General features: G+C 40.9%; 1 protein-coding gene; it reads right to left on the bottom strand.

Moving 5' to 3' along the window:
• Erich1 (glutamate-rich 1) overlaps positions 1–12,227 on the bottom strand; it is a gene marked incomplete at its 5' end in the record, with an annotated part of 52,793,804 nt that overhangs the window by 12,072,206 nt on the left and 40,709,371 nt on the right.

Genomic DNA, 12,227 nt, shown 5'->3' with positions numbered 1-12,227 from the left:
ACCGAATAGAACCAGCACAATTTGTACAATAATAGTGGGAGATTTCTATTTTACGTTATTTGTGACTATTGTGAAGGGTGTCTTTTCCCTAATTTCTTTCTTAGCCTCCTTATTCTTTGAATAGAGGAAGGCTACTGATTTTTTTTAGTTAATTTTATATGCAGCCACTTTGCTGAAGTTGTTGATCAGGCTTAGTAGTTCTCTGGTGGAACTTTTGGGGTCACTTAAGTATACTATCATATCATCTGCAAATAGTGATATTTTGACTTCTTCCTTTCTAATTTGTATCCCTTTGACCTCCTTTTGTTGTCTAGTTGATCTGGCTAGGATTTGGAGTACTTTACTGAATAAGTAGGGAGAGAGTAGGCAGCCTTGTTTGAACTCAATTCTCCAATTAAAAGACATAGATTAACAGACCGGATATGTGAAGAGGACCCAGCATTTTGCTACATACAGAAAACACACCTCAGTGACAAAGACAAACACTACATCAGAGTAAAAGGATGGAAAACAATTTCCCAAGCAAATGGCCTGAAAAAAACAAGCTGGAGTAGACATTCTAATATTGACTAAATCGACTTTCAACCAATAGTTATCAAAGAGATAAGGAAGGACACTTCATATTCATCAAAGGAAAAATCCAAGATGAACGCTCAGTATCTATATTCTAAATGCAAGGGCACCTACATTCATAAAAGAAGCCTTATTAAAGCTCAAAGCACACATTGCACCTCACATAATAATAGTGGGAGATTTCAACACCTCCTCTCATCAATGGACAGGTTATGGAAAGAGAAACAATCATTGAGAAATAACAGACGTTATGAACCAACAAATTATCTATAGAACATTTCATCTAAAACAAAAGAATATACCTTCTCAGCACCTCATGGTACCTTCTCCAAAATTGACCATATAATTGGTCACAAAACAGACCTTAACAGATACAGGAAGATAGAAGTATCCTGTATCTGTACAGAAGATCTGGCATCCTATCAGATCACCATGGACTAAGGCTGATATTCAATAACAACAATAACAAAAGAAAGCCCACATAAGCATGGAAATTGAACAATGCCTTACTCAACGATAACTTTGTCAAAGAAGAAATAAAGAAAAAATTAAAGACTTTGTAGAGTTTAATGAAAATGAAGGCACAACATACCCAAACTTATGAGACACAATGAAAAGAGTGCTAAGAGGAAAACTCATAGTTCTGAGTGCCTCTCCAAACTGGAGAGAGCATACATCTGCAGCTTGACAGAACACCTAAAATCTCTAGAACAAAAACAAGCAAATATACCCAAGAGGAGTATATGGAAGGAAATAATCAAACTCTGGGCTGAAATCAACCAAGTAGAAACAGAACGAACTATACAAAGAATCAACAAAACCAGGAACTGAACTGGTTCTTTCAGAAAATCAACAAAATAGATAAACTCTTAGCCAGACTAACCAGAGGGCACAGAAAGTGTATCCAAATTAACAAAATCAGAAATGAAAAGGGAGATATAACAACAGAATGTGAGGAAATTCAAAAAATCATCAGAACCTTCTATGAAAGCCTAGATTCAACAAAACTGGAAAAACTGGATGAAATGGACAATTTTCTAGACAGATACCAGGTATCAAAATTAAATCAGGATCAGATAAAACAACTAAATAGTCCCATAACTCCTAAAGAAATAGAAGCAGTTATTAAAAATCTCTCAACCAAAAAAAGCCCAGGGCCAAATGGGTTTGGTGCAGAATTCTATCAGATCTTCATAGAAAACCTCACACCAATACTGTCCAAACTATTCCACAAAATAGAAGTAGAAGGAGCACTACCCAATTCCTTCTATGAGGCCACAATTACACTTATAACTAAACGACAGAAAGACACTACAAAGGAAGAGAACTTCAGACCAATTTCCCTTGTGAATATCAATGCAAAAATACTCAGTAAAGTTCTCACAAACTAAATCCAAGAACACATCAAAATGATCGTCCATCATGATCAAGTACGCTTCATCCAAGGGATACAGGGATGCTTCAATATATGGAAATCCATCAACGTAATTCACTGAGTATCCAAAGTCAAAGAAAGAAACCACAAGATCAGCTCATTAGATGCTGAGAAAGCATTTAACAAAATTCAACACCCTTTCATGTTAAAAGTCTTGGAATGATCAGGAATTCAAGACCCATACCTAAACTTAATAAAAGCAAACCAGTAGCCAACATCAAACTAAATGGACAGAAACTCGAAGCAATCCCACTAAAATCATAGACTAGATTCTCACACTTCTGATTTGAAAATTAGTGAGTACCATTTTCTCAGTTGAGACAGAAAATTCATCAAGGAGCACCTGTAAAACATTCACAAGTTACACATCTCCATACATCCACCCTAACGCTTGGAAGGTCTTTCATATTCACTTCCACAGACACGTGAGTTGCTTCCACCTGTAGGCCAACATTATTGCTCAATGAGTGGCTTCTTCAGTGACCCAAAGTACTTGACATCATTTAGAGTCTTCACACACTTCTTTTTTTTTTTTTTGTCAAGGTCTCGTTTATTGGGGTGAACGTTACAGCTTTTAAGACTTTCAGGTAGGGGGAGTGTCCTTTGTGAAACACAGAGGAGGGGGAGATGAGGATATAGGCAGTGATAGCTGGAGGCAAAGAGGTCAGGCGGTAGACGATGAGGTCAGGCAGTGGAGACACCAGGTGTTGACTCAGGAGATAACTGATTTTTGCTTAGGCTGAAGCATGCCTTGAATGTTATCTTCCTGTGCCGTAAATTCATGGGAGAGGCTCTTAGAGGAGTATGTGTGGCTAAGAGTCATGTAGCCACTTTGAGCTATAGTCACAAAACGGCCATGCCCAAATCCAATATGGCTCCCTACATCAGCCAGCTGGGGCCACACGCAGGTATTAGGTCTTCAGTGTACCCCCGAGTGTCCACAGCACAAGTGTCTTGAAGGCAAAACTACAGCCTGGCATTTTGCTCAGCAGCTGCATGGGGGCTTTGCAAAAGCAGCCTTTTAACAGGAGCTAAGTTAGCTTGGGCATCCTGACCTCGGTGCCTAGAATAGAGTTGGGTCATTTCCTTTTTTTTTTTTAATTTATTTAATACTTAATAATAATTCTTTGGTTTCCGGGCAAACATCCCCCTCCCCCCTCCCCTTCCTTATGGATGTTCCCCTCCCCACCCTCCCCCCATTGCCGCCCTCCCCCCAACAGTCTAGTTCACTGGGGGTTCAGTCTTAGCAGGACCCAGGGCTTCCCCTTCTACTGGTGCTCTTACTAGGATATTCATTGCTACCTATGAGGTCAGAGTCCAGGGTCAGTCCATGCATAGTCTTTAGGTATTGGCTTAGTCCCTGGAAGCTCTCTGGTTGCTTGGCATTGTTGTACATATGGGGTCTTGAGCCCCTTCAAGCTCTTCCAGTTCTTTCTCTGATTCCTTCAACGGGGGTCCTATTCTCAGTTCCGTGGTTTGCTGCTGGCATTCGCCTCTGTATTTGCTGTATTCTGGCTGTGTCTCTCAGGAGAGATCTACATCCGGCTCCTGTCGGTCTGCACTTCTTTGCTTCATCCATCTTGTCTAATTGGGTGGCTGTATATGTATGGGCCACATGTGGGGCAGGCTCTGAATGGGAGTTCCTTCAGTCTCTGTTTTAATCTTTGCCTCTCTCTTCCCTGCCAAGGGTATTCTTGTTCCCCTTTTAGAGAAGGAGTGAAGCATTCACATTTTGATCATCCGTCTTGAGTTTGATTTGTTCTAGGTATCTAGGGTAATTCAAGCATTTGGGCTAATAGCCACTTATCAGTGAGTGCATACCATGTATGTCTTTCTGTGTTTGCGTTAGCTCACTCAGGATGATATTTTCCAGTTCCAACCATTTGCCTACGAATTTCATAAAGCCGTTGTTTTTGATAGCTGAGTAATATTCCATTGTGTAGATGTACTACATTTTCTGTATCCATTCCTCTGTTGAAGGGCATCTGGGTTCTTTCCAGGTTCTGGCAATTATAAATGAGGCTGTGATGAACATAGTGGAGCACGTGTCTTTTTTATATGTCGGGGCATCTTTTGGGTATATGCCCAAGAGAGGTATAGCTGGATCCTCAGGCAGTTCAATGTCCAATTTTCTGAGGAACCTCCAGACTGATTTCCAGAATGGTTGTACCAGTCTGCAATCCCACCAACAATGGAGGAGTGTTCCTCTTTCTCTGCATCCTTGCCAGCATCTGCTGTCACCTGAGTTTTTGATCTTAGCCATTCTCACTGGTGTGAGGTGAAATCTCAGGGTTGTTTTGATTTGCATTTCCCTTATGACTAAAGATGTTGAACATTTCTTTAGGTGTTTCTCAGCCATTCGGTATTCCTCAGCTGTGAATTCTTTGTTTAGCTCTGAACCCCATTTTTTAATAGGGTTATTTGTCTCCCTGCGGTCTAACTTCTTGAGTTCTTTGTATATTTTGGATATAAGGCCTCTATCTGTTGTAGGATTGGTAAAGATCTTTTCCCAATCTGTTGGTTGCCGTTTTGTCCTAACCACAGTGTCCTTTGCCTTACAGAAGCTTTGCAGTTTTATGAGATCCCATTTGTCGATTCTTGATCTTAAAGCATAAGCCATTGGTGTATTGTTCAGGAAATTTTTTCCAGTGCCCATGTGTTCCAGATGCTTCCCTAGTTTTTCTTCTATTAGTTTGAGTGTATCAGGTTTGATGTGGAGTTCCTTGATCCACTTGGACTTAAGCTTTGTACAGGGTGATAAGCATGGATCAATCTGCATTCTTCTACATGTTGACCTCCAGTTGAACCAGCACCATTTGCTGAAAATGCTATCTTTTTTCCATTGGATGGTTTTGGCTCCTTTGTCAAAAATCAAGTGACCATAAGGGTGTGGGTTCATTTCTGGGTCTTCAATTCTATTCCATTGGTCTATCTGTCTGTCTCTGTACCAATACCATGCAGTTTTTATCACTATTGCTCTGTAATACTGCTTGAGTTCAGGGATAGTGATTCCCCCGAAGTCCTTTTATTGTTGAGGATAGTTTTAGCTATCCCGGGTTTTTTGTTATTCCAGATGAATTTGCAAATTGTTCTGTCTAACTCTTTGAAGAATTGGATTGGTATTTTGATGGGGATTGCATTGAATCTGTAGATCGCTTTTGGTAAAATGGCCATTTTTACTATATTAATCCTGCCAATCCATGAGCATGGGAGATCTTTCCATCTTCTGAGGTCTTCTTCAGTTTCTTTCTTCAGTGTCTTGAAGTTCTTATTGTACAGATCTTTTACTTGCTTGGTTAAAGTCACACCGAGGTACTTTATATTATTTGGGTCTATTATGAAGGGTGTCGTTTCCCTAATTTCTTTCTCGGCTTGTTTCTCTTTTGTGTAGAGGAAGGCTACTGATTTATTTGAGTTAATTTTATACCCAGCCACTTTGCTGAAGTTGTTTATCAGCATTAGTAGTTCTCTGGTGGAACTTTTGGGATCACTTAAATAAACTATCATATCATCTGCAAATAGTGATATTTTGACTTCTTCTTTTCCAATCTGTATCCCCTTGACCTCCTTTTGTTGTCTGATTGCTCTGGCTAGAACTTCAAGAACTATATTGAATAAGTAGGGAGAGAGTGGGCAGCCTTGTCTAGTCCCTGATTTTAGTGGGATTGCTTCAAGTTTCTCTCCATTTAGTTTAATGTTAGCAACTGGTTTGCTGTATATGGCTTTTACTATGTTTAGGTATGGGCCTTGAATTCCTATTCTTTCCAGGACTTTTATCATGAAGGTGTGTTGAATTTTGTCAAATGCTTTCTCAGCATCTAATGAAATGATCATGTGGTTTTGTTCTTTCAGTTTGTTTATATGATGGATCACGTTGATGGTTTTCCGTATATTAAACCATCCCTGCATGCCTGGGATGAAGCCTACTTGATCATGGTGGATGATTGTTTTGATGTGCTCTTGGATTCGGTTTCCCAGAATTTTATTGAGTATTTTTGCGTCGATATTCATAAGGGAAATTGGTCTGAAGTTCTCTTTCTTTGTTGGGTCTATGTGTGGTTTAGGTATAAGAGTAATTGTGGCTTCTTAGAAGGAATTCGGGAGTGATCCATCTGTTTCAATTTTGTGGAATAGTTTGGATAATATTGGTATGAGGTCTTCTATGAAGGTTTGATAGAATTCTGCACTAAACCCATCTGGACCTGGGCTCTTTTTGGTTGGGAGACCTTTAATGACTGCTTCTATTTCCTTAGGAGTTATGGGGTTGTTTAACTGGTTTATCTGTTCCTGATTTAACTTCGGTACCTGATATTTTTCTAGGAAATTGTCCATTTCCTGTAGATTTTCAAGTTTTGTTGAATATAGGCTTTTATAGTAAGATCTGATGATTTTTTGAATTTCCTCTGAATCTGTAGTTATGTCTCCCTTTTCATTTCTGATTTTGTTAATTTGGACACACTCTCTGTGTCCTCTTGTTAGTCTGGCTAAGGGTTTATCTATCTTGTTGATTTTCTCAAAGAACCAACTTTTGGTTCTGTTGATTCTTTCTATGGTCCTTTTTGTTTCTACTTGGTTGATTTCAGCTCTGAGTTTGATTATTTCCTGCTTCTACTCCTCCTGGGTGTATTTGCTTCTTTTTGCTCTAGAGCTTTTAGGTGTGCTGTCAAGCTGCTGACATATGCTCTTTCCTGTTTCTTTCTGCAGGCACACAGCGCTATGAGTTTTTCTCTTAGCACAGCTTTCATTGTGTCCCATAAGTTTGGGTATGTTGTACCTTCATTTTCATTAAATTCTAAAAAGTTTTTAATTTCTTTCTTTATTTCTTCCTTGACTAGGTTATCATTGAGTAGAGCATTGTTCAATTTCCACGTATATGTGGGCATTTTTCCCTTATTGTTATTGAAGACCAGTTTTAGGCCGTGGTGGTCTGATAGCACGCATGGGATTATTTCTATCTTTCTGTACCTGTTGAGGCCCGTTTTTTGACCAACTATATGGTCAATTTTGGAGAAAGTACCACGAGGAGCTGAGAAGAAGGTATATCATTTTGCTTTAGGATAGAATGTTCTATAAATATCTGTTAAGTCCATTTGGCTCATGACTTCTCTTAGTCTGTCTATGTCTCTGTGTAATTTCTGTTTCCATGATCTGTCCATTGATGAGATGGGGTGTTGAAATCTCCCACTATTATTGTGTGAGGTGCAATGTGTGTTTTGAGCTTTAGTAAGGTTTCTTTTATGTATGTAGGTGCCCTTGTATTTGGGGCATAGATATTTAGGATTGAGAATTCATCTTGGTGGATTTTTCCTTTGATGAACATGAAGTGTCCTTCCTTATCTTTTTTGATGACTTTTAGTTGAAAATTGATTTTATTTGATATTAGAATGGCTACTCCAGCTTGCTTCTTCTGACCATTTGCTTGGAAAGTTGTTTTCCAGCCTTTCACTCTGAGGTAGTGTCTGTCTTTGTCTCTGAGGTGTGTTTCCTGTAGGCAGCAGAATGCAGGGTCCTCGTTGCTTATCCAGTTTGTTAATCTATGTCTTTTTATTGGGGAGTTGAGGCCATTGATGTTGAGAGATATTAAGGAATAGTGATTATTGCTTCCTGTTATATTCATATTTGGATATGAGGTTATGTTTGTGTGCTTTTCTTCTCTTTGTTTTGTTGCCAAGATGATTAGTTTCTTGCTTTTTCTAGGGTGTAGCTTGCGTCCTTATGTTGGGCTTTACCTTTTATTTTCCTTTGTAGTGCTGGATTTGTATAAAGATATCGTGTAAATTTGGTTTTGTCATGGAATATCTTGGTTTCTCCATCTATGTTAATTGAGAGTTTTGCAGGATACAGTAACCTGGGCTGGCACTTGTGTTCTCTTAGGGTCTGTATGATATCTGTCCAGGATCTTTTGGCCTTCATAGTTTCTGGCAAAAAGTCTGGTGTGATTCTGATAGGTCTGCCTTATATGTTACTTGACCTTTTTCCCTTACTGCTTTTAATATTCTTTCTTTATTTTGTGCGTTTGGTGTTTTGACTATTATGTGACAGGAGGTGTTTCTTTTCTGGTCCAATCTATTTGGAGTTCTGTAGGCTTCTTGTATGCCTATGGGTATCTCTTTTTTTAGGTTAGGGAAGTGTTCTTCTATGATTTTGTTGAAGATATTTACTGGTCCTTTGAGCTGGGAGTCTTCACTCTCTTCTATACCTATTATCCTTAGGTTTGATCTTCTCATTGAGTCCTCGATTTCCTGTATGTTTTGGACCAGTAGCTTTTTCCGCTTTACATTATCTTTGACAGTTGAGTCAATGATTTCTAGGGAATCTTCTGCCCCTGAGATTCTCTCTTCCATCTCTTGTATTCTGTTGGTGAGGCTTCTATCTACAGCTCCTTGTCTCTTCTTTTGATTTTCTATATCCAGGGTTGTTTCCATGTGTTCTTTCTTGATTGCTTCTATTTCCATTTTTAATTCCTTCAACTGTTTGATTGTGTTTTCCTGGAATTCTTTCAGGCATTTTTGTGATTCCTCTCTGTAGGCTTCTACTTGTTCTCTAAGGGAGTTCTTCACGTCTTTCTTGAAGTCCTCCAGCATCATGATCAAATATGATTTTGAAACTAGATCTTGCTTTTCTGCTATGTTTGGATATTCCATGTTTATTTTGGTGGGAGAATTGGGCCCCGATGATGCCATGTAGTCTTGGTTTCTGTTGCTTGGGTTCCTGTGCTTGCCTCCCGCCATCAGATTATCTCTAGTGTTACTTTGTTCTGCTATTTCTGACAGTGGCTAGACTGTCCTATAAGCCTGTGTGTCAGGAGTGCTGTAGACCTGTTTTCCTGTTTTCTTTCAGCCAGTTATGGGGACAGAGTGTTCTGCTTTCGAGCGTTTAGTTTTTCCTCTCTACAGGTCTTTAGCTGTTCCTGTGGGCCTGTGTCTTGAGTTTACCAGGCAGGTCACTTGCAGGGGAAAAGTTGGTCCTACCTGAGGTTCCGAGGCTCAAGTGTGCTCGTGGGGTACTGCCCAAGTCCTCTCCGTGGCGGCAGCAACCGAGGAGATCTGTGCTGCTCTTTCCGGGAGCCTCCGTGCACCAGGGTTCCAGATGGTGCTTGGTGTTTTCCTCTGGCGTCTGGATGTGCGCAGAGTGCAGTCTCTTCTGGTTTCCCAGGCGTGTCCGCGTCTCTGTAGGTTCAGCTCTCCCTCCCACGGTATTTGGGTGTAGAGAACTGTTCATCCGGTCTGCCTCCCTCAGGTTCCGGTGGTGTCTCAGGTGCAGGGGTCCTGCCGCTCCTGGGCCCTCCCCCACGGGAACCCAGAGGCCCCACACAGCTTCCTCTTGGGCCAGGGATGTGGGCAGGGGTGGGCAGTGTTGGTGGTCTCTTCCGCTCTGCAGCCTCAGGAGTGCCCACCTGACCAGGCGGTGAGGCCTCTCTCCCACGAGGTTTTCCACACACTTCTTTTGACTCTAAAATACTACCATTCAGCAGGATGGAATAAAACCATTCACCTAGATAGAATGGCTGATACTGCTATTTCTCAAATCAATCAGAAGATATCTGCCTGGTTAGGAAGGTATTTTGCTCTCTTTACATCAGGATCCTTTTGGGGACTGTGAGAGAGATGTTTCCTCACTGGAAACAACTTATTTCAACCTCACGTCTAGGTTCCCATACATTGTTTCTTTCTTGAATTTAATTCCAGCTTCCTTCAAAAACTTGCTGTCAAATTAAATTGTCCCTACCTCTGGTTTTCTTCTTAACTTGTTGTCTTCCCATTATGATGTCTATTGAATCATGTGGGGAGTCAACAGCTAGTTAACCTGAATTTTTGAAAGAAGCACTGTATCATTTGAACCTGGTCAGGTCCTCCACAGCAAAGAGTATAAAATCAGAGTTAATTCCTTTGGGAAGCATTTAATTAAGCATGCCTTTCAGTTTCCAGCACCAGTACATAAATAGATACATAATAACAATAAAAGAAAAGAAAACACATACTACACTTTAAAGGCAGGGTGATGTAAAAGCAAACTTCAGTGATGAGTCACTTTACTCATGGAAAGTACTATCAGTTCGCATTTATGCTCATGTGTCTCCACCACTATGGTCTTCTGGAAAACCCAATTTCTTTGCAACACCATTTCCCTTCTATGCATGCTTTGATCTACGAGCTACAGAGCAGAGTGAGGAAGCAAGAACAGACCTCAAACTACACACCTAAACCAACCTTTAGAAAAGAGCAACAATAAGCAAATGCAATCTATTATCCTTAATGGTTAACAAGATTACCGAGGGAGCTACGGGCTAAAACAGCATCGAAGAGCTTGCTTCATCTGCCAACTGTTCTGTGTCTTAAGGGAATGTGTTGACTCACTGTCTGTACTCCACTGTTTGCAGATATATGAGCTCTGCTTCTAATCCGGGTCCTTACTGCCTGTGCTGCAGGACTGCATTCTCTACAGCAGCCACAATCTGCACTGTGTCTGGATGTGCGCAGAGTGCAGTCTCTTCTGGTTTCCCAGGCGTGTCCGCGTCTCTGTAGGTTCAGCTCTCCCTCCCACGGTATTTGGGTGTAGAGAACTGTTCATCCGGTCTGCCTCCCTCAGGTTCCGGTGGTGTCTCAGGTGCAGGGGTCCTGCCGCTCCTGGGCCCTCCCCCACGGGAACCCAGAGGCCCCACACAGCTTCCTCTTGGGCCAGGGATGTGGGCAGGGGTGGGCAGTGTTGGTGGTCTCTTCCGCTCTGCAGCCTCAGGAGTGCCCACCTGACCAGGCGGTGAGGCCTCTCTCCCACGAGGTTTTCCACACACTTCTTTTGACTCTAAAATACTACCATTCAGCAGGATGGAATAAAACCATTCACCTAGATAGAATGGCTGATACTGCTATTTCTCAAATCAATCAGAAGATATCTGCCTGGTTAGGAAGGTATTTTGCTCTCTTTACATCAGGATCCTTTTGGGGACTGTGAGAGAGATGTTTCCTCACTGGAAACAACTTATTTCAACCTCACGTCTAGGTTCCCATACATTGTTTCTTTCTTGAATTTAATTCCAGCTTCCTTCAAAAACTTGCTGTCAAATTAAATTGTCCCTACCTCTGGTTTTCTTCTTAACTTGTTGTCTTCCCATTATGATGTCTATTGAATCATGTGGGGAGTCAACAGCTAGTTAACCTGAATTTTTGAAAGAAGCACTGTATCATTTGAACCTGGTCAGGTCCTCCACAGCAAAGAGTATAAAATCAGAGTTAATTCCTTTGGGAAGCATTTAATTAAGCATGCCTTTCAGTTTCCAGCACCAGTACATAAATAGATACATAATAACAATAAAAGAAAAGAAAACACATACTACACTTTAAAGGCAGGGTGATGTAAAAGCAAACTTCAGTGATGAGTCACTTTACTCATGGAAAGTACTATCAGTTCGCATTTATGCTCATGTGTCTCCACCACTATGGTCTTCTGGAAAACCCAATTTCTTTGCAACACCATTTCCCTTCTATGCATGCTTTGATCTACGAGCTACAGAGCAGAGTGAGGAAGCAAGAACAGACCTCAAACTACACACCTAAACCAACCTTTAGAAAAGAGCAACAATAAGCAAATGCAATCTATTATCCTTAATGGTTAACAAGATTACCGAGGGAGCTACGGGCTAAAACAGCATCGAAGAGCTTGCTTCATCTGCCAACTGTTCTGTGTCTTAAGGGAATGTGTTGACTCACTGTCTGTACTCCACTGTTTGCAGATATATGAGCTCTGCTTCTAATCCGGGTCCTTACTGCCTGTGCTGCAGGACTGCATTCTCTACAGCAGCCACAATCTGCACTGTGCTAAGGGACAGCATCCCCTTACTTATCGGAGGGCAAAGACAAAAGATGTCGCCATTTGTCACGAACATTTGGACTGCTTACCTCCTTTTCACAGTTTAGCACAGAAGACAAGGATAGATTCGGGATTGCTGGTTTGGATGGTTATTTCCCATGCTCAGAGATTTTAACTTCTAAGACAGTTAACAGTGGTATGCCATTAACTCACTCCCGCTGTCCCATAAACCTGGAAAGACATGCTTTATTTTACACTAAACTTGTGTAGGAAGGCAGTAGTATTCAAATAATTTGTTTTCTTCTCTAAAGCAGTTCATTAACACATTACAATGGCAATGGAACAGAAAGCATTTTGTATTTTAACTTTTCTGTTTAAGGGTCGAACCTGTCTATTATTTCTAAGCAAAATA

Source organism: Rattus norvegicus, chromosome 16 (genome assembly GCF_021556685.1).
Source record: "Rattus norvegicus strain SHRSP/BbbUtx chromosome 16, alternate assembly SHRSP_T2T, whole genome shotgun sequence".
NCBI lineage: Eukaryota > Metazoa > Chordata > Mammalia > Rodentia > Muridae > Rattus > Rattus norvegicus.
Note: the sequence above shows the minus strand (reverse complement) of the source record. Positions and strands in the feature narration are given on the sequence as shown.